The 23403-nt window shown below is 37.9% G+C and overlaps 1 pseudogene; it reads left to right on the top strand.

The window, feature by feature from the left end:
• The window catches only part of LOC140513817 (enhancer of rudimentary homolog pseudogene), a 39306-nt pseudogene that overhangs the window by 3718 nt on the left and 12185 nt on the right, over positions 1-23403 (top strand).

Raw genomic sequence — 23403 nt, 5'->3', positions numbered from 1 at the left:
GAGAGAGAGAGAGAGTTTAAGAGCCAGTTTTCACGACATACAAAATCAGAAAAAGACAGTTTCCTTTTGGAAAATGAACTTGCTACTGATCTAAAGTCAGAGACAAAGATCCTAATGGTTTTAAATGACCTTACATGTATTTTCCAAATTCATTTCTTGGAATGAACAACTTCCACAAACATATGGACTATAACATCTGAATGGGTGCCTTATGTCAAACCACTTTAAAATCCAATAGCCATCTGAAGAGAGTGGTTAAAATAGTCATACATGTAAAATATTAGGGTGTGACTATCTGACCAAGAATTACATTAGACAAAGCCTAAACTGGACTGTCCTGATTTAAATTTGTGGAGCCAAATTCTGTCACTGAATAAACTACTCTTCAGTGTTTCAGATGCCTAATCTCACTGGTGCCAGTGTTGTCTCCAACTGACAAAGATTATTATCCCTCACATTTTAATCTTTGTGATTTTTGTGTCTAGAAAAATCTATTATCTGGTGATCAGTCTTCCCTACCACCTTTGAGCATAATGCTCTTTATTCTCTTCTTTAAATGCATCCTATAAATATTGCGCACTTTGCTAGGACTAAAGAACTAGTTTATTACATCATGAGGTCTATAGTGGTGAGCTTCTCAGTATTTAGCTAGGTTAGTGTTACTCAAAAGTTGTTCTGCCCATGAAAGGCCCATTCTAGGATCCTTTCCAGCTCAGTAGAGACCTCCATAGTTTGTACTCAGTTCTCAATGGCTATAAATTAGGAACAAAGTGGACATGTTATGGCAATTCATTAACAGTAAGACTATGCCTAATTCCAGTGTCATTTTAAAATATTTTGATGCCTTTGTGTGTATGTGCATATGTGTGTGTGTGTGTGTGTGTGAGACAGAGAGACAGAGACAGAGAGACTTTTCACAGAAGGGAAGGAAGGGAGGGAAGGAGAAAGGGAGGAAGATTTCATTTTTAGAGACTAGTAAACTTTTTAAGAATTTACTCTTCTTTATTCAATAATCAAACTAAGTAAATTGTGGAGCTCAGTAATGATAATAAGTGAGAACATTTATTCCCTTGAATTCAGCAAATATTTATCAAGTGCCTACTATGTGCAAGGCACTATGCTAAGTAATAGGTATAAAAAGACAAAAATGAAACAGACCCTGCCTTCAAAGAACTTATATTCTAATGTGGGGAGGAGTTTGCAACATGTATGTAGAGAAGTAAACAAAAAAAATTAGGCAAAGAAATATAAACTAATTCCAAGGGGGAAAGACTGCTAATATCTAGGGGACTTGGCAATAATATACAAAACTTCCATATGCATTGTTGCTCTAGCATCTTCCTCATGCGGTAAGGAAAACTATTTGGATAGTCATCAGTTTCATTTGTTTGCATGGTGAAGCAATAGAGGAAAGGACTTGGATTTGCTGAAACTGACTGAAGAAGTAGATTCTCACATGCAGTGGTCTATTGTAATGATGTGAAGGGCCATTAAAAACCTCTAAGGTTGTTGTCTTTGACCTTAGATTAGCAGGCTTCAGAGTCAGGAAGCTCCAGGTTCAACTCCTGCCTCTGGTACTAGTATATGACACTCCACAAGTAATAACCTCTCGGAGGTCCCCCACACCCGCAGTTTTCTAGGGTTTTAAATTTCTGAACAACTATCATTCTGGTTGGGTAGAGTGAGTTTCCTAACCAGATGAATGAAACCACCCCCACCCCCCAAATGTGTTTATAGTGCAAGCTATCTATGAATTCTGATATGGGTGGAAGATCCAATTGAATATGAGTTCTTCCAGGACAGGGATTGTTTTTCATTTTTGCATTTGTATCTATCCCTAGCCTAACCATAACTTGCTTGTAGTGGAAGCTTAATAAATGCTTGTGGAGTGGAGCTGAATTGAACTGAAGCATAGGAAACTAAACCAAAGTTGCTGGGGGTGAGGGTGGGAGTAGAATGGAAAGGTCAAACCAGTTTCTATTTTTAGTAGGTATAGAGTAGGGAGACAAGTGTACTAAGTGGGTTTGTACAAGGATAAAACGTTTCTTAACAACAACCACTTCACCATAACATTTTTTTTTTCAAAATCATTGTTGGGCTACTACATAGATATTGTAGGCAGCTAGGTGACAGAGGATAGAGCCCTGGTCTCAGTCAGGAGGACTTGAGTTCAAATCTGCCTCAGATGCTTACTAGCTACGTGACCCTGAATAAGTCATTTAACCTTGTTTGCCTCAGTTACTCATCTGTAAACTGAACTAGAGAAGGAAATGGCAAATCACTCCAGTATCTCTGCCAAGAAAACCTCAAATGGAGTCACAGAGAGTCAGACACATGACTAAAATGACTCAACAACAATGAGTAGATATACATTGAAAACAGGATACATAAATCCTAATCTGAGTTTGACTACTAATTTGAAAGTACATTTGCAACTGATCACCAAGAGGCGTGTTAGTTTGCTCTTGCTGGGCTTCTACCATTTGGTTTGAGAATTGAATTACCTAGTAATGTCTATAGATCAGGTGTAAGAAGACCTTGAAATTTTTGTAGACATGGTGAACTGGAATACATCATTCCACTAATTTCTCTACCTAAAAGATGCCATCTGGAAGACATTGTTTATAAAGTATACCACACCTCTCAGCTTCAGTTTCCTCATCTATAAAATAAGAAATAATGGGTTGAAAAAGATGGTCTCTAAGGTCCCTGACTCTAAACCTGTGATTCTGTAATCTCTCTCTCTCTCTCTCTCTCTCTCTCTCTCTCTCTCTCTCTCTCTCTCTCTCTCTCTCTCTCTCACTCTCTCTCTCTCTCTCTGTCTCTCTCTCTCTCTCTCTCTCTTTCTCCTCCTCCTCCCCCCCTTTCCACTCTCCCTCTGATGAGATCTTCAAATAGTATAGTCCTTCAGAGTTTCACAGTACCATATTCATTCAAAATTGACTAATAATACTTGCTATCTTTAATGCTTTAAAGTTTACAAAATGTTCCATTACAAAATTCCTTGATGTCATCATAATTAGCTATCATTCCATCTCCCCCTGAGCCTAATTTTCCTAAACCTATTCTTTATCCTCAAGAGTACCTCTAGCCTCTCTACCTCTCCCTGTTCTCCCAGGCTCCATTCTGGCTTTGCTTTCCTCCTTTCCAAATATTGATTCTACAGATAACCAATTCAAATCCCTATTGTCCCTTCCTGTCAATTCCCTGCCCTCTTATCTATTGCACTCATACCTAAGCAAACTGTAACCTCAGATTACCCTTACCACCCGCGTCCACTCCTACTCAAGGACCACTGAAGGATGTTGGTGGAAGTCAAGAAACCACATTGTTTGAATCTGTTACAACTTTACATAATTTAATCTCAACTGGGATTTCACTATGTCAATATTATTCCTTTACACATCCTTAATAGCTTCTCCCATCCACCTCAGTGGTTGTTTCAGATTTTCTCTTCTCGCCTCAAAGCTCCCACAACACTCTTTCCCCTTTCCTCTTAGCATAGTACTTTCCCTTATATTTTATTGAGAAAATATCTTAATAAAAGCTTATTGAATTGAAGTAAGAGGAGTGCATTGCAGAGGTTCACCAAAGATGACAAGGAACAATTATACTCATCAGAAGACATGAAAACTGTTTTATTTTTGTTCTGATTAGTCACATGTCTTTCTCCCACTATGGCTGAAAATTCTTTGCTTCTGTTCTACCATTTCATCTTTGGGATTTAAGATTTATGTATATATTTAGTGGCTTGGGATTTAAGATGTATGTATTAATTTTAGGATTGAAGGATACTAAACATTCTCTTCTGGGCATTATTTACTACTAGCTAGTATTAATATATTAGTGTATGTAAAATGTAGATACACAAAATAGATCAGTTCTGTAATCAGTTGCTTCATCCAAGAATTTCTTGCAATTAAATCCATTGAGTGCCTGCATAGACCTTGGCCTAAAGGGCCCAAGGTCTCCCACTGCATCCTGGGTCATCTCCAGTCATTCTGATGAATATCTGGTCATTGGATTCCGGTGGTTCTGGAGGAGAAGTGAGGCTGGTGCCCTGCACAGCCCTCCCTCACTCAAAACAAAATCAAGTGCAAGTCATGTCATCACTTCTCTGATGGCATGGTCTTCTTTGGCAATGAAGGACAAACACAACAATCGAGAAAACAGAAGCCATTCACTCAAAACTCACTCTTCTTCCCGACTTTCCATCTCCATCTCCAAATGCTTTGACATTCTCCTCTTTTTCTTATTTTATTCTAGTCTCTAATGAATAGGGGACCTTTCCCCTCACCAAAGCCAATCCCTCAACTCTGGATTTTACCCTTTCTAGGCTTTTCTTTCTGAAAAAATCACTTCCACAATCAATCCACTTCCCTCTAAATTCAAATACCTTCCAATCTACCAGCTTCTTCCCTGCTACTTATAGATCTGCTCAGTTCTAATCCTTCCTTAAAAATACATGAGTTGACCTTACCATCCCTTCAAACCAACATCCTGTATCTTCCATCTCCCATACAAACTTCTAGAAAAAAAATGTCTATACTTATTGTCTCCATTTCTTTTCATATACTCCTCAAACCCTTGCAATTTGACCTGATTTCTTTGCTCAGCTGAAACTGTGCTCTCCAAAGATTTTATATTTACAAAATCCAGTGATCTTTTCTCAGTCCTAATCATCTCTTCAACATTTAACATTATTGATGACTCCTTCTTCCTGGGAATCATTTTCTGGGTTTTCATAAGAAAACCTCATTCTTTTCCTACTTTCTCTTGATCTCCCATTGCTATATTTCCATCCATGTCCTGACTCCCTAACTGTGGGTGGGCTTCAACCTATATTCCCAGACTTATTACACATTATTCATATTCAAATTCCAGTCAAGATGGTCAACTTGCAATGCTTCACAGATAACATTTCATTTTTCATCCTTATACCTTTTTATAGATAGTCCAGCATTCCTGTAATTTATTCCCTTCCCACCTTCCCTTCATACACCTCCTACATCAGACTTTCTCTGATCATCCAAGATTATCTCAGGGTGCCATGCAACCATAAAGTTGTCTGTCTTTCTTGCTTATGTAACTTTCTGGATCTAAAATTTTGGATTTGAAGATTATAGATCCAGAGCCAAAAGAGATTCCAGAAGCCATATCATCTAAATCTTTCACATTTTAAATGTGGAAACCAAGGCTCAGAAAGCTTAAATGATTTGCTTTAGAGTTAACAGAACTTATATAATATGTTATACCATAAGTTATGTTCTACATATAATAGAAGTATATAACAGAGCTAAATCTTGGTCCTCTGACTCCAGAGACAATGTTCTTTCTCCTTACTCTCTGTGTGATCTTGGGAAAAATTCCTTAATTTCTCTGAGCCTTAGTTCCCTCATCTATAAAATGAGGGGGTTGGACTAGATGGTTTCTGAGGTTCCTTCCAGCTCTCGAGCTATGATCCTATGATTCATTTTGTGATATTACATCATAGTAATGGATTGGATTTGTTCTGGGGGAAGGGTCCCTAGCCCCCTGGCCCCTCAGCCTCCACCCAAATCATTCCATATTTTCTTTGTACATAACCCATATCCTTTCTCCCACTAGAGTGTTTGCTCCTTGAGGTCAAGGGCTCTTTCACTTTGTCACTGACTATTTAATGTTGACCACAATGCCTATATATAACACATTACAATCAGCCAGTATTCATTAAAAGCAATGTTATATAATATATATTATAATTATAATATATCATATATATCAGTACTATGTATTTCATGTATATAATGTAAATTATTTCATTTAGGCATTGAAACAACTTTGTGTGCCATACACTACAAGTATTCCTTTCCTCATTTTACAGAAGAGGAGCTAGAGGGTCAGAGAGCCATTTGGCTGTTTTTTTATCCACACAGATCATAAGTAACTGAGGCAGAATCCAGTTTTTTCTCAATTCTAAGTCAAATATTCCATCAGCCTCTCCACACTGGCCCATCTTTACATGCATTATCTCGCTCATTTCTCACAGTAACATTGATATGGATGGTTCAAGTATTCCACCAAGAAACAGACTCCAAGAAGTCTTGTCAAGGTTACATGACTAATAAGTAGAGGGGGCCAGAACTTGAAACAGGTCTTCTGTCTCCAAACCAGCACACTTTCTCCTCTCCCATAGGACTTCACTTAAATGATGTGTGCTTTCTATTTAAAGAGGAAATTCCAAACACTTAATTATTCTGTGATTTCTTTCATTCTTTTTTTAAAAAAAATTAAACGTTTTTATTTAACGTTTTGAATTCCAAATTCTCTCCCTCTCTCTCTCTCCTTCCACACCCCAGATAGTGAACAATCAGATGTAAGTTATGCATGTTCAGTTATGTAAAACATTTCCATAGTAGCCATTTTGTGTGTGTCCTTGGTTGCTGAAGACCATACCATCAGAGAAATAATGACATGACTTGCACTTGACTTTGTTTTGAGTGAGGGAGGGCTGTGCAGGCCACCAGCCTCACTTCTCCTCCAGAGCCATCTGAATCCAGTGACCAGATATTCATCAGGATGACTAGAGATGGCCTAGGATGAGGCAGTTGGGGTGAAGTGACTTGACCAAGGTCACACAGCTAGTGCGGGTCAAGTGTCTGAGGTGAGATTTGACTCCTGCACTGGTGCTCTATCCACTGCACCACCTAGCTGCTCCTCAAGCCATTTTGTACAAGAAGACTAGAATAAAAAGAAAGAAAGAAAGTGAAAAAATAGCCTGCTTCATTCTGTATTCAATGCATATCAGTTCTCTCTCGGTGAATAGTATGCTTCTCCATTAGTCCTTTGGGATTGTCTTGGATCACTGTATTGCTGAGAGTAGTTAAGTCATTCACTGTTCTTTATTGGACAATACTGCTGTCACTGCATACAATGTACTTCTGGTTCTGTTCATTTCACTATGCATTAGTTCATGTAAGCCTTTCTAAGTTTTCCTGAAATCATCCTGCTCGTTATTTTGAACAGCACAATAATATTCCATTACAATCATATAGCACAGCTTGTTTGGCCATTCCCCAATTGATGAGCATCCCTTTGGTTTCCTTTTCTTAACCACCACAGAAAGTTGCTATAAATATTTTTGTGTGGATGGGTCGTTTACCCTTTCCTGGACATCTTTGATATCCTTCATTCTTAGGAGGATCTAGTCTAAAAACTGTCTGAGCCTCACCATCATTGTGGTTGCTGTTGGTAATAACAGGATTGTTTTATGTTATTATTCTAGGACCATAAAGATTAGTGTACCTGATCCTACTCGAAGGAGAGGAATGGAAAAATTGGGCAAGAAAATAAGGACACAAACTACATGCTGTCCAAAATCCTCTCATTGGTCAGATACATATCTAGAAAGGAAGATGGTATTTGCTTGTTTACATATTTTATATTTACACTTTTCATTACTACTATTGTAGAAGCCACCTTTAAGAAACCGTGACTTTCCAGAGATTAAATTAACTCCTTGACTTTGGGTCCAAGGAGTCCATGCTTAGATTTCAGAGAGTCTATGAACTTTTTTTTCATATTTTGATAACTGTATTTCAATTTAATTGGGTTTCTTTTTAAACCTGTGTGTTTTATTTTATGTATTCAAAAAGCATTATCCTGAGAAAGGGTCCATAAGTTTCCCCAGATTGACCCAGGGAACCACGACAGAAAAAAGGGTTAAGAACTACTGCCATACACATTTGTCTTTTTTGAATTTAGGGACCTCACAGACTGTGGTCATTCTCATTAAAGCTGGGCTGTGATTAATCATTTGTTTCTAGACCTAGTGATTCAATCCTCGCTCACAAAGAAGGTATTATCCAAAGAATCTGTCTCATTTTTGGTGTCTTGGTATGTCGCTGAGGAACAGCTTGTTCTAAGATGGGTAAACATAATTTATATTCTACTTCATTCTGTCTACAAAGGGCATTAAAAACATGATTAAAAAGGGAGTGTGTAAGAGGTAGAAAGAGACAGAGTCAAGAGACAGAAAAAGACTATGGAGAGGGGGGAGAAGATTCTTTCTACACTCTCTTGGCTGAAAGACTGGCTCATATGGAATATGATTTCTCTTTAAAAAAAGACAAAAATGTAAACTGTGGACTCCTTACTGCTTACATCGGAGGTATACGTGTGTGTGTTCTATCTAAACTAACCATTCATTTGCTAATGTTTGTAAGAGTTTTGTGAACTTTGGGATATATACTCAAGCAATGGTGCCCTTGGAGGTATGATCAAAAAGGGAAGGAATTTAGGGTAAGAGATAATAATTTAGAATCACGTCCATGAAATGTGAGGAAATTATCAAGATTTAAACTGAGTCACATTCTTTTTGATATAGATGATTATGTATGCACAAAGTTCAGAAAGTTCATCTATACCATATAATTTGGATCCAAACATTTTCCCCAGTCTCCATATATTCTACAGCACTTGTCTGTACATCAGAGAAGGAAACAAAATTGAGAATATTTTCAACAAAAGTATTGTTATTCTTAGGGAAAGAATTCTAGGTGATCAGAAGGGCATCTCCTGAAAAAAACAGCTTCCAAGTTTCCTATGTTGTTATTGTTGAGTAGTTTTTCCAGTCATGTTCCTATTTGGGGTTTTCTTGGCAAAGATGCTGAAATGATTTCCCATTTCCTTTTCTAGTTTGTATTACAGATGAAGAAACTGAGACAGAGTTAAGTGACTTGCTCAGGGTCACACAGCTAGTAAGTGTCTGAGGCCAGATTTGAATTCAGAAAGATAAGTCTTCCCGCCTCCAAGCCTGGTACTCTATCCACTGCACCACCTAACTACCTCAGATTTCTTATAGATCCTCTCAAAGGCACTCCTTCATGCTACTGGAATGAAGGACCCTGGGAAGGGACTCTTCCCTTAGACCATATACCATCCATTATTACAATGTAATATCACAGAATGGATCATTGGATAACAGCTCTGAAGCTGGAAGGAACTTCAGAGACCATCTTGTCAAACCCCTTCCTTTTACAAATGAGAAAATTGAGGCTCAGAGAAGTTAAGGGAGTTTTCCCAAGTTCATAGAGATAATAAACAGAAAGAACACTGGCTCTGAAGTCAGAGGACCAAGGTTCAACTCCTGAGTTTTACATTAACTATACTACAACTTGGAGCAAGTCATTTAACCTCCATGGCCTCAGTTTCCTCATTGGTTTGGACTATATGGCTGCTTGGGTCATTTGACTCTGGATCTATAATATTCAGATCCAGAAAGTAACAGAAACAAGGAAGACAGATTGTATAATAACATGGCACCCCTGATAATCTTTTCTAATTTTGTTTTTTTAACTCATCTAATTTTCTCCAAACTTACCTTTCTCTCAGATATCCTGTTGGCTAACAAATGTAAACAAGCACCCAGAAGCACTTCTCACTTGCCACAGCTAGCTGGTGTTGTGAAGAGAGCACTAAGCCTAGTCAGGAAGACCTGAGCTCAAATATGACCTGAGACAGCTATTAGCTGTATGATCCTGGGTAAGTCACTTAACCCTTCTTTGAGTTGGTTTCCTCATCTGTAAAAGGAGATAATAACACCTAACTCCCAAGTTGTTGTGAGGATCAAACTAGATAATATTTGTAAAGCTCTTGGCACGATACCTGGCACATATTAGGTGATGCTATATAACTGCTCGCTATTATTATTCTCATTAATTATGTGCATATAGACTAGATCTTTTGCCTACTCCCTGAAGACTCCTCTACCAAAACTGCCCACCAGATTTTTCCAGGGTCTTGTCGTTAGTGTCTAAAATACTGATATTGCTCTGTTGAAAGGCATTGGAACCCAGAGCTACCACAAATCCAGTGCTTGAAACATGAGTAAAACATATAATCTTCCATCACCCCTAATATTTACTCTTCCCATTCTCCCACAAATCCAGGCACAGCACCCCTACCGTATTACCTCAGAGACTGCCAGGTTCCAACACCAATCACTACTGTCAAGAGAACATCTGTTAAACTCGGAGACAGGAGTGTCAATGAATGGTTGCAGACAGCTGCACTGTCTTCTTTGCACAGCTGTCTGCATTGCCCATCATTTTCAACCCTAACCACTCACCAGATAGGTGTTTGTGGGTTAATTAGTATTAAAGAGTATTTTAGCAAATATAACCATCACAGAATTAGGCTCTAAGTTCCCCCTGATACAGACTAAATTCTGGGAGGTGGGGGAAGACTTTGGAGTGACAAGACATTTTAATCAAAGCTTAATTTTTGAATAATATTCAAGTAGTTTTAAATAGAGACATTCTGCTATTTTCACCAAACCACTATGTAAAGAAAGAGATATATACATCTTATTCATATGTATAAGTTATGGACAGGTACTTTGATGTGCAACACCTCTTAAACTTCTTAAATTTAAATATGGGGTCATGAAAAAATTGACAACATTAAAAGTTTTCTGAATGCACAAAGACCAAAAATTAATTAAAAATCAGACATGAATCTGAGGTGCTTCTGTCGGTGCTTGCCTGTCTTGCATTGGGTAACTTTACCGTAGCCTCAGACCACTCAATGCCAAGGAGTACTGCCTAAATGCGAAAAGGGGTCCAGTAGAGAAAGCTTAAGAAGCCCTGTTATAGAGAACAAATATTACAATTTGCATGGATGAAGGTAATTTCCACACAGGAAATCATGAACTCATGATACATTGTTTTATATATATATATATGTGTGTGTGTGTGTGTGTGTGTGTGTGTGTGTGTGTGTGTGTGTAATGTTTCTAATACATTTTTACTAAAATGTTATGTGTTCTTTTCCTAAGTTTTTCTTCTTTATAGCTCTCAGATGTGACTAGAAGGTACAATAGCTTAAGAACCAGATTTTGGGATCAGGAAGACCTGAGTGCAAATCCTGCCTCAGTCACAGTTTACTAAACCTTAAGTCAATTGACCCTTCTTAGACTCAGTTCCCTCACATGTAAAACAGACATAATAAGACACTTTTTTGAAGTTTAAAGCATCGTATAAATATTAACTGTTATTTCCATCTTTGAGTATTTTATAGGTCCTTGTCTTGAATTTTGTTAGATTCACATTTTAACTACAGAAAGCTTTTTATTGTGTCAGTTGTGTTAAAAAACCAAAGAAAATTTTATCTACTCATGGAATCCTAAAATTTTAGGGTATCATCTAGATGTATTTTCACAAGATTTTTCAAGGAAAAGTACTGAGAGGCAGACTGGAAAGAAACACAAAGACTTTAATCCCAGATTTGCCTCAAGCATTTACTGAGTATATGCTAATAAATATGGAATTAAGGTCATGTCAACACTATTTCAACACAACCAATCAAAATCATGAAGATCTTACCAGTTACTCATAGGGGTTGTTTAAAGGCATCAGGAAGTAGACTGGAGATGGCATGTTTGGAGACTGGCTTGTGAGTGACAGAGGAAGAAACACAGATGGAGAACTAACATTGGTGTGAAGGACTTTATTGACCAAGAAAGGGGTTCATTAACCTATATGAAAAGGAAAAGATGAACTATAATATGGGCTTATATGGAATCAAAGACTGATTCTAGGAGAGTCAGTCTGTTTGCAGGAGCTTGGGGAAAGTGAACGATGAGGGAGATTCAGAGTATTTCTACCAGAAAAACAAATAAAGGGAAGAAGTTAAGAAAAGTCGATAAGACAAGTGGAAGTTGTACAGTCCTGAAGTGAGTACATGAAGAGCCTGGGTCCTCACGTAGGTGCGTATGTATGCATGTGTATATATGTATATATATATATATATATGCATATATATGTACACACATATTTTGGGATGTGCTGTAAATAATAATATGATAACACTATTTATAATTCTATAATAATATTTATTAATAGCCAACATTTACATACCATCTAGCATATACCAAACCCTTTACTATTATTATCTCATCTGATCTTCCCTAAAACCCTGGGAGGTAGGTGTTATTAGCATCCTTATTTTACAAATTGGGAAACTGAGGCAAACCGAGATGAAATAACTTACCCAGAGTCACATAGCTAATAGGTGTCTGAGGGCAAATTTGAACTCAAGTCTCCCTGACTTTAGATCTGGTACTCTATCCCCTGTTCCACTAGCTGCCCCTATGTTAGCATAGAGATCAATGATAAGAGAGTGTTAATCAGATTTATCTCAGATCTCTTATCTAAATAGACTACTTCCTGAACTTTCCTAGTCGGTTTTAGAAAGATGTTGTCCACATGGTATTGGAGGACCTTGAGTATAAGATATCTATATCTATACGTAGCAAGTTTATGACATGTCACAAAAGGTCAACTCATCATCTCCCCTCTAAAAGTCCCCCTTTCCCTGACTTCCCCATTTCCACTGATGGCTTCCTCATCCCCCTGACTTGAAAGCTTAGAATCATCTTTGACTCTTCTTCCTCCCCTTACTCAATCAATCATTTATTAAGTGTTCATTATATGCCAAACACCGTGCTAAAAGCTGGAGCTACAGGTACAAAGAATAAAACAATCCCTTCTCACAATAGGCTTATATTTTAATGGAGGAGATAATAAGCATGCCCTAAAATATAAACATTAAGTTCAACACAAATAGATACAAATATAAATGAATACAAATATATACAAAATTGTTAAATATAAAGTAGCTTGGAAGAGAAAACACTGGTTGCGGGGAGGGGGGGCGAGTAGAGAAACGATTTATTCAGAAGATAATACCTGGTCTGTATTTTAAAGGAAGGCACTCTGTGAGATGGAGGCCAGAAGGGAGTGCATCTCAAGCATGGGAGACCACCAGAACAATGACAGCAAAGGGGAGATGAAATATCATGTGTGAAGAACAGAAAGAAGACCAGTTGGGCATGAATAAAGAGTGGAGGGAGGTGGGGAGTAATGGCCAATAAGGTTAGAAAAATAGGCTACCAAACAGCTGTCAACTCTAGGACTCACCTATGCAATTTAGATGTTTTTCTCCACTCATACAATTACCACCCCTCACCCACCTCCTTTCTTAGACTATTGTAATATATAATCTTTTAACTGGTTTCCCTGCCTCCAATCTCTCCCCTCCAACCCAGCCAAACAAAGCTGCCAAAATAATTTTCCTTATGTATAATATCTGAACATAGCACTCTCCTGCTCAAGAAATTGAAGTGGCTCCCTATTACCTGTTAATAACATTTTCTCCATCCATCAATTATTTGCTGTGAGAACTAGAGCAAGAGCTAAAACCTGAGATTGAGCCTAAGAGAAATGAAAATGGAGCACTCTGAAGAAGAAAAAAGAACGGAGAGAGGGAGTAAAAATAAATTAATTTTGTTTTCAATTAAGTTTTATGAATACTTTTAAAAATATCTTATGATCATAGATTTAGAACTTGGAAGGAACTTCAGAAGCCATCTACTGCAATCCCCTCAATTTAGAGATGAGGAAAATGAAGCCCGGAGAGCCTAAAGAACTTGCCCAAGGCCACATTGTCATTTCTGTGTATGCCCCCTACACACACGCATGCACGCACATGCACATGCACACGCAAACGCACACACGCACACACACACACACACACACACACACACACACACACTAGAATTGAACCTTCCTTTGTAATAAAAACAAGAGAAACAGTTAAGCAAAGACAACTGAGTGACCACATTTTACAATATAGACGACATTCTTCCCTTGTAGTTCCCTAGAACTATGCCTAGAACTGTCATTATCTGTTCCCTGGAATCATGATCATCCTCTCCATCCAATCCTTTTTCCAAGGGACAAATCTGTTTTGAATATTATTCTGTCAATAACAGAAAGCTGCCTGCTTAATCCAACGTGACTTTTTGGGACTCGCTATGGTTCTGGGCAGAGCTAAGGTGCGAATAAGGAGAATTCTTCTCTCCACCCTTCTTCCCATTCCAAACAGCTAGAAGGAATGTCACTTGTAATTATGATATGGCCAAGATGGCTAAGCAGGTCAACTGCTAACATACCTGTAGGATAAAATAACAAGCTCTTCAATTTAGCATATAAGGAACTTTACAGTCTGGCTCCAACCTGCCTTTCCAATCTTATTTCATATCATTTCCCTTCATACTTAAGTTCCCTGATTTTATTCAGCTGTTTCCTACCCCATGCATTCACACTGGCCATCCCCTAGGCCTACAAAACATTCCTTCCTCTTCCTAAAGAAATGTTTCTCTTCCTTCCAAGGACCAGCTCACTTTCTGCCTTCTCCATGAAGTCTACTTTCATACCTTGAGCTGAAATGAGCCCTTTGTCTGTGCCTCTATCACACTCTACCACTCTAATGCTTATTTGTCTTCATGTTTATTATGTATATCCTTAGTAGACTATAAGATTTTTGGGAATATGGATTGTTTAGTTTATCATTGATGTATTCCCAGTGCCTAATAAAGTGCTTTCGAGCATAGAAGTTGTTTAGTATTTGAAATACATCAAAGCAAGGGCAGGATTATAAAGAAAGGACACTTATTTGGACAGTGAAAGATATATGTAAAGTCTTTGCCAAATGATTGCCATTTTAAATTTCTGTTCTTTCTATTTTATCAAGCCACCCGTAGCCTCAACTGGATAATATACCAATGTGAGAAATGAATATTCCTCTCATATTTAGTAACTATTTCATTAGATACAAGGTGTCCCTCTTTCCTACTTCCTTATCTAGAAATCAACCGATGTGGGAAGTCTCTCATAGAGATTTATCCAAGCTGAGATCTAATCAAACAGTAAAAGAAATTCTAAGTTTGGGCTAATGGGTGTATTCCTGTTTATTGTGTTGGCTCAGACAGGCCTGGGAAAAATGCTGATTCTCCCCATCATAAAGAGATGTAATATGGAAATTGATGTCTCTCTGACCAACATTTGAATGACCTAAGTCATGTACTGCAAGATAGCCCACCTCCCATTGTGTTAACAAATCACAGCTGATTGCCATCCCTTGGAAACATCTACTTTTCAAAGGGCATATAAATTGTGACTCCACTGCTAGTAGGGGTCTTTGGTCTAAGAGAGGTGACTAAATGAACATCCTTTTATTAATAATCTACTGGCTTCGTTAATAAAATGATTAAATTCAGAAACTATGTCTCAAACCTTTTTAATCATCACACTAGGATGTAAATAAAAGTTATGGTTGTTAATGGGGGCTCCAATCATTGTCACTAATTTTCTTTTTTTTTTAATTTTTTAATTGATGAAATAAAGCATTTCCATCACATAGTATGGTTTTTAAAAGATGATTGTACATGAAATTGCAAATCAATTATGTACAACTTGCTATTCTTTTAAAATATATAATAAAGTTATAATGTTTCTTTTTTTTCTTTCCCCCACCCTAGAGATGACTACCACTAAACACAAATATGTGTGTGTGTGTGCACATGCATAAAATAATTCTATACATACTTCTATTAATCATTTCTTTCTCTGGATGCAGATAGCATCTTCCTTCATACATCCTTTGCTGTTAATTTGGGTATTTATAATAGTCAAAATGACTTAGCCACTCAAAGTGGTTGTTAAAACACTATTGCTGTTACTGTATATGTTTTCTTGCTTTTACTTATTTGATTCTTCATTATTTCATGCAAGTCTATCCATGTATTTCTAAGATCATTGATCTCATCATTCCTTATAGCACAGTAGTATTTTATCAAAATCATATACCACAACTTGTTTGACTGTCACTATTTTTCAAAATATCTCATTGCAAGCTTTATTTCCCTACATCTGTCACAACCTGGTTTCTGCTCCTTAAAAGGAAGCTACTTGTTTGTGACCAAGATATAAGTTGGGACACAAAGCTTTGGCCATGTTATGAAATTAGGCTTCGAAAGGGGCTCTGTTAGAGGCAGCTAGGTCATGTTCTGCCAACCCTGGAATGAGGAAGACTCATCTTCATGAGTTCAAATCCAGCCTCAGATACTTACTAGCAATGTGACCCTGGGCAAGTCACTTCACCCTGTTTTCCTCAGTTTCCTCATCTGTCAAATGAGCTGGAAAAGGAAATGGCAAACCACTCTACTATCTTTCCCAAGAAAATCCCAAATGGGATCACAAAGAATCTGAAATGAATGAAAATGACTGAAAAATGAAAAGGGGCTTTATCATTGGGTAATTGAAAAATACTAGACTGAAAGAATACAAATCCTGACTCTGCTGTTTGGATAACTCTAGGACCTTGAGTAAATCATTCCTCTTAGCCTAGATGATCTCAAAGATTCCTACCAGGTCCAGCTCAAGAAATGATGATTTTAAAGTGTCATTTCAAACATTCCATTTCGCTTCTGAAGTAGCATTGTAATAAAACACTGAACTCAAAAACCTGGATTCAAAATTGCCTCAGATACTTACTAGCTACACAACCCTGAGCGAGTCATTCAAACTCCCTATGTCTCATTGGACTTGATGGTCTCTAATATCCCTTTCAGCACTGAACCTATGATCCTATGGCCCTATCAAAGAATTTCATAAGAAAATATTTCCTGCGAAATCATACAACTATATTCAAATGTTTAAGGTGATGGTCAAATGATCATAGAAGTTTACAACTAGGAGGAAATGTAAGATCATCTGATCCAAATCCCTTATTTTAAAGGGGAGGAAACTAAAACTTAGATGGTTGAAGTGTGTTGTCCAAAAATGTACAATTGCTGGGTGACAGCATTAAAGACAGATCCCAGGTCTCCTTATTCCTATTTTATGGGTACAGTTTGTTTGTCCTTTCCTTCTACCATGAAATAATGATCTTCTGTGGAAATAGTTTTTTTTGGGAACTCCTGACTATATAATTAAGTTCTTTCCATGAAATTAAACATGGACCAATATTCCTAAAGTCTAAAAGGAATTATATGTGTATGGATGCACACTTGCACTGACTGGGAAGGAGTGTGATAACCAGCTCTCAAAGAGAGGGTATCTCTTGGATGTCTTGGCCACAGACACCTTCATTAGGTGGAGGTGATGATCTCCAAAAGAAACATCAAAGTTTTCTAATGTAAATATGGTAATAGGTTCAATGAGGAAGTTATAAGATACATCTAGTTCTATATTCCCTCTTTGTCTGACTTTTCGAGAAACCTCCATGTAATTGTTGAAGGGCGTTGCTTGAATTCTCTTAGCCTAATACTAAAAATAATTCCTTATATTTGTTCAACACATTAAGTTTCTGAAGGAATTTCACATACCTGAACGTTACCTTCATAAAGAAAGGTTGAGATGGCCAAGAGAAGAAGGGATAACAAGGGAATGTGTAGGGTTTGAAGCCCTAATGCCTTTTGAAAACACTTTTTGGAGAAGACAAAGTCACTCTCTAGGAACAGGAGAAGGGTACTATGACTTTTGCATGCATATATGCACATGTACACACACAAACAGACATTTGTTTAAGAATGAAAATTAGTGGATCAACTTAATCCATCATGAAGGAACACTGTGTCAAAGCAGTGTTATTTTGGTTGTTGTGGCTTCTGTGTGAGTGGTTCCCAACCACAGGAGTATCTGGTAGCCATCTGAGAGAAGCTGGATTGGTTAAGAAGATGGGACTGGTTGTGGCAAATGCAGGTAGAGCTAGTACATATTGTTCAGACCTGGAAAAAAATTTTCCAACATAATAATTTTCAAAAAGTATTTATTGGCAGAACATGGTTAGCCTACTGTTAAAAATATGCATAGAGATGCTGAACCTGAGTTTTTATCCCACCCTTTTCCTCTCTCCCACCCTTTTTGCCTGTCCTTACTTCTCATGTTACACCTCCACATTCCACCCCTACTAACTTTGCCCTGTACATCGATGTTTATATACAGACCTTCCCAAACACATATACATGTGTAAATACACACAGACACAAACATATATTTCCATCATAAACTGAAATTGGTGGGACATTGTTACTGTAGTGTTTTGGGACTTTTAAGATGAGAGGTTTGTTTTCCACTGAAAATGGTGCTTTCATATGATTTTGGAAACATTATTAATGTTGATAGCACCACCATCCTTCCAGTCACCCAGAAGCATGGTCATGGCTGAGAGAAATCACCATGCCATATGCTCTGATTCCTTTCAGAGTCCATCACTATGGTAAGCTCTGGGAATTTAATATATATTTCTTCCTAATATATTTCCTTCAAAAATTATATAATTTCCATTTATGGGAAATCAGAAAGACATGATCAGATAGACAATTCTTTTATCTTTAAATTGTCAAATATCTTTTTTTGTTTCATCCTGTCAAAATCACATATTTTGACTAGTTTTAAACTGAGCATATAGCAGACCAGCTTCTCCTTGATCTTTTCCTTTCAGATAAAATCTTGAATTGTCATTAGACTCTTTCTGCAATGTTTTTTCTCCCCAAGCACAACATGCCAGGATTTAGTTTCTCCTTTCCCTAGTCTGTATCAACATCATAAAAGATTTGAAGTTTCACCTTTCAGGTGAATCTTTTCATCTCTTTCTCTTCTTCCAAGCATCACAAAGGAGATAAAGCAATTGTCCTTGAGTTGAAAATCTGTTATTAAAAATAATGATGGAAAAAATGTAAGTTCATTTAGTGGGAAGACTTTGTACCTTTATTCCTCTCTGGGCTCTACTCCTGACTTTTTGAACTTGTTTCTGTACCCTTCCCTAGCATTCTTCTCACCCTGGAAGATTCCTTCACCGCTGTGGCCACTTTCTTTGATGGATCATTTCCTCCTGGAACCTCCATCTTCAAGATATTTCCCAAGCCAACCATATTTACTCTTTCATTCCTCAGTCAGCTCTCCGCTTTTGACTCTCCAAACTTCTTACTCTACTATGCACCACCCCCACACATTTCATGGATATCTTTCCCTTCCTATCATCTTTCAGCCTTCTTTTATGTATTATCTTTTCCCCCATTAGAATAGAAGCTCCTTGAGGGCAAGAACTATCTTTCTATTTGCTTCTATGTGTATTCTCAACACTTAGCACCAAGTTTGGCAGATGATCAGCATTTAATAAATGCTTACTGGCTTGACTTTGTAAGTTGCTTTAGTTTAACTGGGGACAGTGTGCTATAGGCATCTACCTTGAATGAGGATGAAAGTAATCAGGCTTCCTAAGGGGAAAATATCAATTATACCTTAAAACTGTCACAAAATGCATCTCCTTCACCCCCTACCAAAAAATACTTGCCTTATCATTCAAGTGAAAAAGATCAAACTGTAAAGGAAAGCACCAATCATATTTCAGGTCGGAGAGTAACAAATCTATGATTCTGTGCCAAGTGGAGCCCAGCACAGTAACCAATAAGGTATTAGTTTCTAACAGTGTTGTCAATTGAACATTATCTGTTTGTAAAAATAGAAAAAACTTGGCACCAGAATTTCCATACCTCCTTCCTGTTGTCTGCAATTCTCACCTTCCCACTCTCCACCTCCCTACCACCACACCATAAAAAAGTTGCAATACGGTTTGAGTTGGGAATCTTCTGGAAGCATCTTTGGTGCATATAATGCTCAAAACAATGAAAGAATAAATTGGGAGAAGATTGTGTCAGGTAATGTTTATGATTTGCAAAATGTCAGAAGCATTTTTCTAGTTTATTTGTGGCTCTCTCACAGGTCTCCCGTAAATTTAGATACATCACTCACTCAGTTCCTTGGCTATTTTATTGAGAATGACTCCCTCTGCTATGTAAAAACCTCTTCAAAGATCTGCTGAGATTATGTGATTGACTATTTGTGAAGTCATTTTAGTTTCCTGGGTGGTCTGTGTTATCTAAGTATGATTATATGGCTATTGATGTCAGAGAATCCAAACTGGTCTCATCTAAGTAAAAAACTCCCCAGTGTTATCTCAACACATTTAAAGAGGATTCTAAAATATTAATGTCCCATCGAAAAGCCAGAGACATTCTTAAAGACTTGGAAACAAAACCCAAAGTGCAAAAAGTTACTCTCCTAAACTTGAGGAAAAAGCCCAGTAATGATGGCTTGTCTTTGTATTTTCTTTTCTCTGAGCCATAACTAAATGGGGCAGCTGGGGTTTGTCTCAGGGTCCTAAAATCTAGAGCAGAAGTTCTTAACACTTTTGTGTCATGGATCCCTTTGGCAGTCTGGTGAAATCTATGGACAGAAAAAATATTTGTTGCCTACTTTTATAATTAAAGGAAACGAGAAATTTCAGTTAGAGGTTAGTGAAAAACAAAGATGTAATTTTTTTTCCCACCCAAGTTAATAAACTTCCTGAAATCCATGGACTTCATGTTCTTAACATGAATCCCCTGATCTAGGGGATTCTATCAGCACTGTCAAAGGCTGTGCTTTTTCTTCTCATTTTCCATGGCTATACACCCCAGGTGAGCTCTCCCTATCACCTGATCTGCCCACTTTGCTCAATGTGCAGAATTCCTAGTTATGGCTCTGCTCCTTCCTCAGAGGAGTGCAAAGTACTTCATAGATATCTAGTGACAAATGGTAGCATTCACCTCATTTTACAACTGGGGCAGAAATCAGTTAGGGAGATACCTATAGCTATTTAGTAAATAAATGTAGAAAGTGACTGAATGATGAGTTCCCTTGATTTGACCAAACGTTTTGTTCCCTGAGTCAAACAAATGTGCAGTGAAATCATCCCACTTGCCAAGTCAATATCTGTCTTTTTTTTTGATGCTCCTCAGTTTCTAGATTTGTTTTAGCTCCTCTGCCAGAGCTGCAAACCTTATTTATTTATTTTTTCTGGTAAATGTTTGTGGTTTTTGCTAAATGGATCAGTTATATCAACACGTCCTACCACATTATTAGTTTTATCAAATAACAGAAGGTACAGCCTGCCAGCCAGAATGTGTTTGGTGTATGTCTATCCAGTACATCTTGTAACAACCCTTTTCTAATATAGTTTAGATTTTTTCCTTGTAAGTTAACACATTTATCAGCCCATATTTCAAGGCAAATTTTCTAGTGCATAATTTCTGCAGGAGAATTTTCCCTGTTAATGGGATCCATAGACACTAAAATGCTTCATTCCCTATTTCTGTGTGCATGGAAATTGCTGACTGTTGAAAAACAAAATGTTGACTGGATGGAAGAAAGGAAGGAAAACAAGGGAGGGAGGGATGAAGAGTAGGAGGGATAGAGAAAGGAAGCGGGGTGGGGGGAGAAGGAAGCAAATAAGTTTTGTTTTTCTGGGTTTTTTATTAAGCACTTATTACGTGCCAGGCACTAGGCTAAACATTTTATAAATATTATCCCATTTGAGCCTTGTAACAACCCAAGTAGGTGCTACAATAATCTCTATTTTACAAATGAGAAAACTAGAGGCAGACAGAGGTTAAGTGATTTGCCCAGGGTCATACTTGTAATACACGTCTGAGAACAGATTTGAATTCAGGTCTTCCTGACACCAGGCCCAGTAGTGCTTCCTCCTAGTTATTGTATGCCTTGTGCCTCTACATTTATCAGCCTAGTTTTTCTCCATTAATTCCTTGTGATCCTTTTTGGTGGCCATCACTCTGTCTGGGGGCTGTGGAGTTCTCAAACATTTGGGTTTGGCTGGAAGAGCAAATCTGCTGCATCCAACACATTTTCTTTTAATTGCTAAGCCCATGTGTATTTTAGGAGGAAATTTGATCCATATGTTTCTGATTCATCTACATTGAAGTCACCAAAATGTTTTGTAAGAGAGACTGAGATGAGTCTTTTCTTTCCCTTAGAGACAGGAAGTCGAGGTTGTGAGGAGGAAGTTACCCCCAAACCCATCCTGACCTAGGGTTCATTGGTTAAAAAAAAGAAAAAGCCAAACTTTATGAGGTTTGCATGGGACTTCGCTGGTTCCAAAGCATTTTCCTAGCCCATTCCCATTATAACCCAAGTTACCAAGGTCCAAGCTATCTTTTGTGTCTATGGAGCAGCACATGAGAGCAAATCTCTTCTTTTCAGATTGAAGATTCTCTGTAGGAAATGACTTGATTTTGCCTCATGGTTTGTGTAGGGGTAGAGAAAGGTATGTATTGACCACTTTGCCATGGAACAACTCTGGTATCCTGGTATTTCCCTTATAATTGGTGACTCTCCGATGTCATTAGTCCATAGAGAATACAACACGAGAGAACGGTCTTCTAGGGATTGAGACTCTTGCCAGAGAGTGTTTTGTGGGCTTTCTTGACAAGCTTCCTCCACCCACTGTCATTTGCCAATTAGGCCTAGGATTTGAAGAAACTTTAAAGTCAACCAGTGTGTTTATCCATGTGGATCTCAAGGTCCAACAGTTTCATTAGCAGAGAAAAACAATTGGTGAGAGAGAGAATGTCTGTGAGCCTAGAGAAATAATGATGTTTGGGTGCTTTGATTTCTTCAGAGACTTCCCCACCACATTGAATCACTCCCCTTTATCTTTCCAAACCATCTCACCACCCTTCCCTTGTGACCCACCTCTGCATGCTAATGTTCTAAACCAAAAGCAAACTCATCATTCGCTGGCCAGACAAGGTTTTCCAAGATCTCTCTGCTCTAATTACTGAGCTGCTGCTGCCATAGCCTTGAAAACAGTTGAAGATGTGTAATGCTTCCTTCCCGTGTGCAAAACACATGGCTACCAGATATTCCGGTGGTCAGGAGTACAGAGTCACTCAAAAGCCACTGATATAACCATGATGATGGTGCTGCCTTATGCAGTCGTGGTCCTCGTGGTGAGAAATTGGGATGCTGCCCTAGCATGCCGATTCATCCCTTGAACAAACAGGGGGACATGTGTAGAGTTGGCTTCAGGGTGATTATCCCAAGACTCCAAATTCAGAGAATACTCTCCTGCTAGCTATTGGGTAGTTCCCTGTGAGGGGAAAGGAATGTGGTTCTGTTAGCTTGTTCTAAAAGAGACCTGACATTTTCTGGAACATTGAACACATATGAATACACCCAAAGAGTGAGTTAACCCTGTCTAGCAAAAAGGTTTTAGTACTCAAAGCTCATAGAAATTCTGCACAGCCTATGGAATTCAGAATCAGTTTTCCTTAAACTATTTCTCTCATTTCTTTAGGCATGCAAAGGTTCTTGGAGGTTGTTTGAGTTTTCACCCCATGTGGAATCCTTTGTACAAAACTTCTGACAAGTAGCTGAATATCCAGTCTATGCTGAACACTTCTGGTGGCAGCAAACTTACTGCCTCATGTACTTTTCGTTGATTTCTATTTATCCTCTTTCTATTTATTCTGTAGATGACTACATAGGGACCTCTTGCCTCCCCTTTCCATGAGGGAGATCCATGAGGATAGGGATTGATTTACTATTTGCATTTGTATCATCACTGCTGATTTAGTACGTTATCTCTTCAAAGACTTTTCAGGAGGTTAGCATTTAAAAGAACAGAAAAAGTTCTTTTACATAAAGAACAAAATGAGTTCAATCAATTGTTAAATGATAT

This window comes from Notamacropus eugenii, chromosome 7, assembly GCF_028372415.1.
Source record: "Notamacropus eugenii isolate mMacEug1 chromosome 7, mMacEug1.pri_v2, whole genome shotgun sequence".
Taxonomy (NCBI): Eukaryota; Metazoa; Chordata; class Mammalia; order Diprotodontia; family Macropodidae; genus Notamacropus; species Notamacropus eugenii.
The sequence above is the reverse complement of the archived record's forward strand: the minus strand, read 5'-3'. Positions and strand labels throughout refer to the sequence as shown.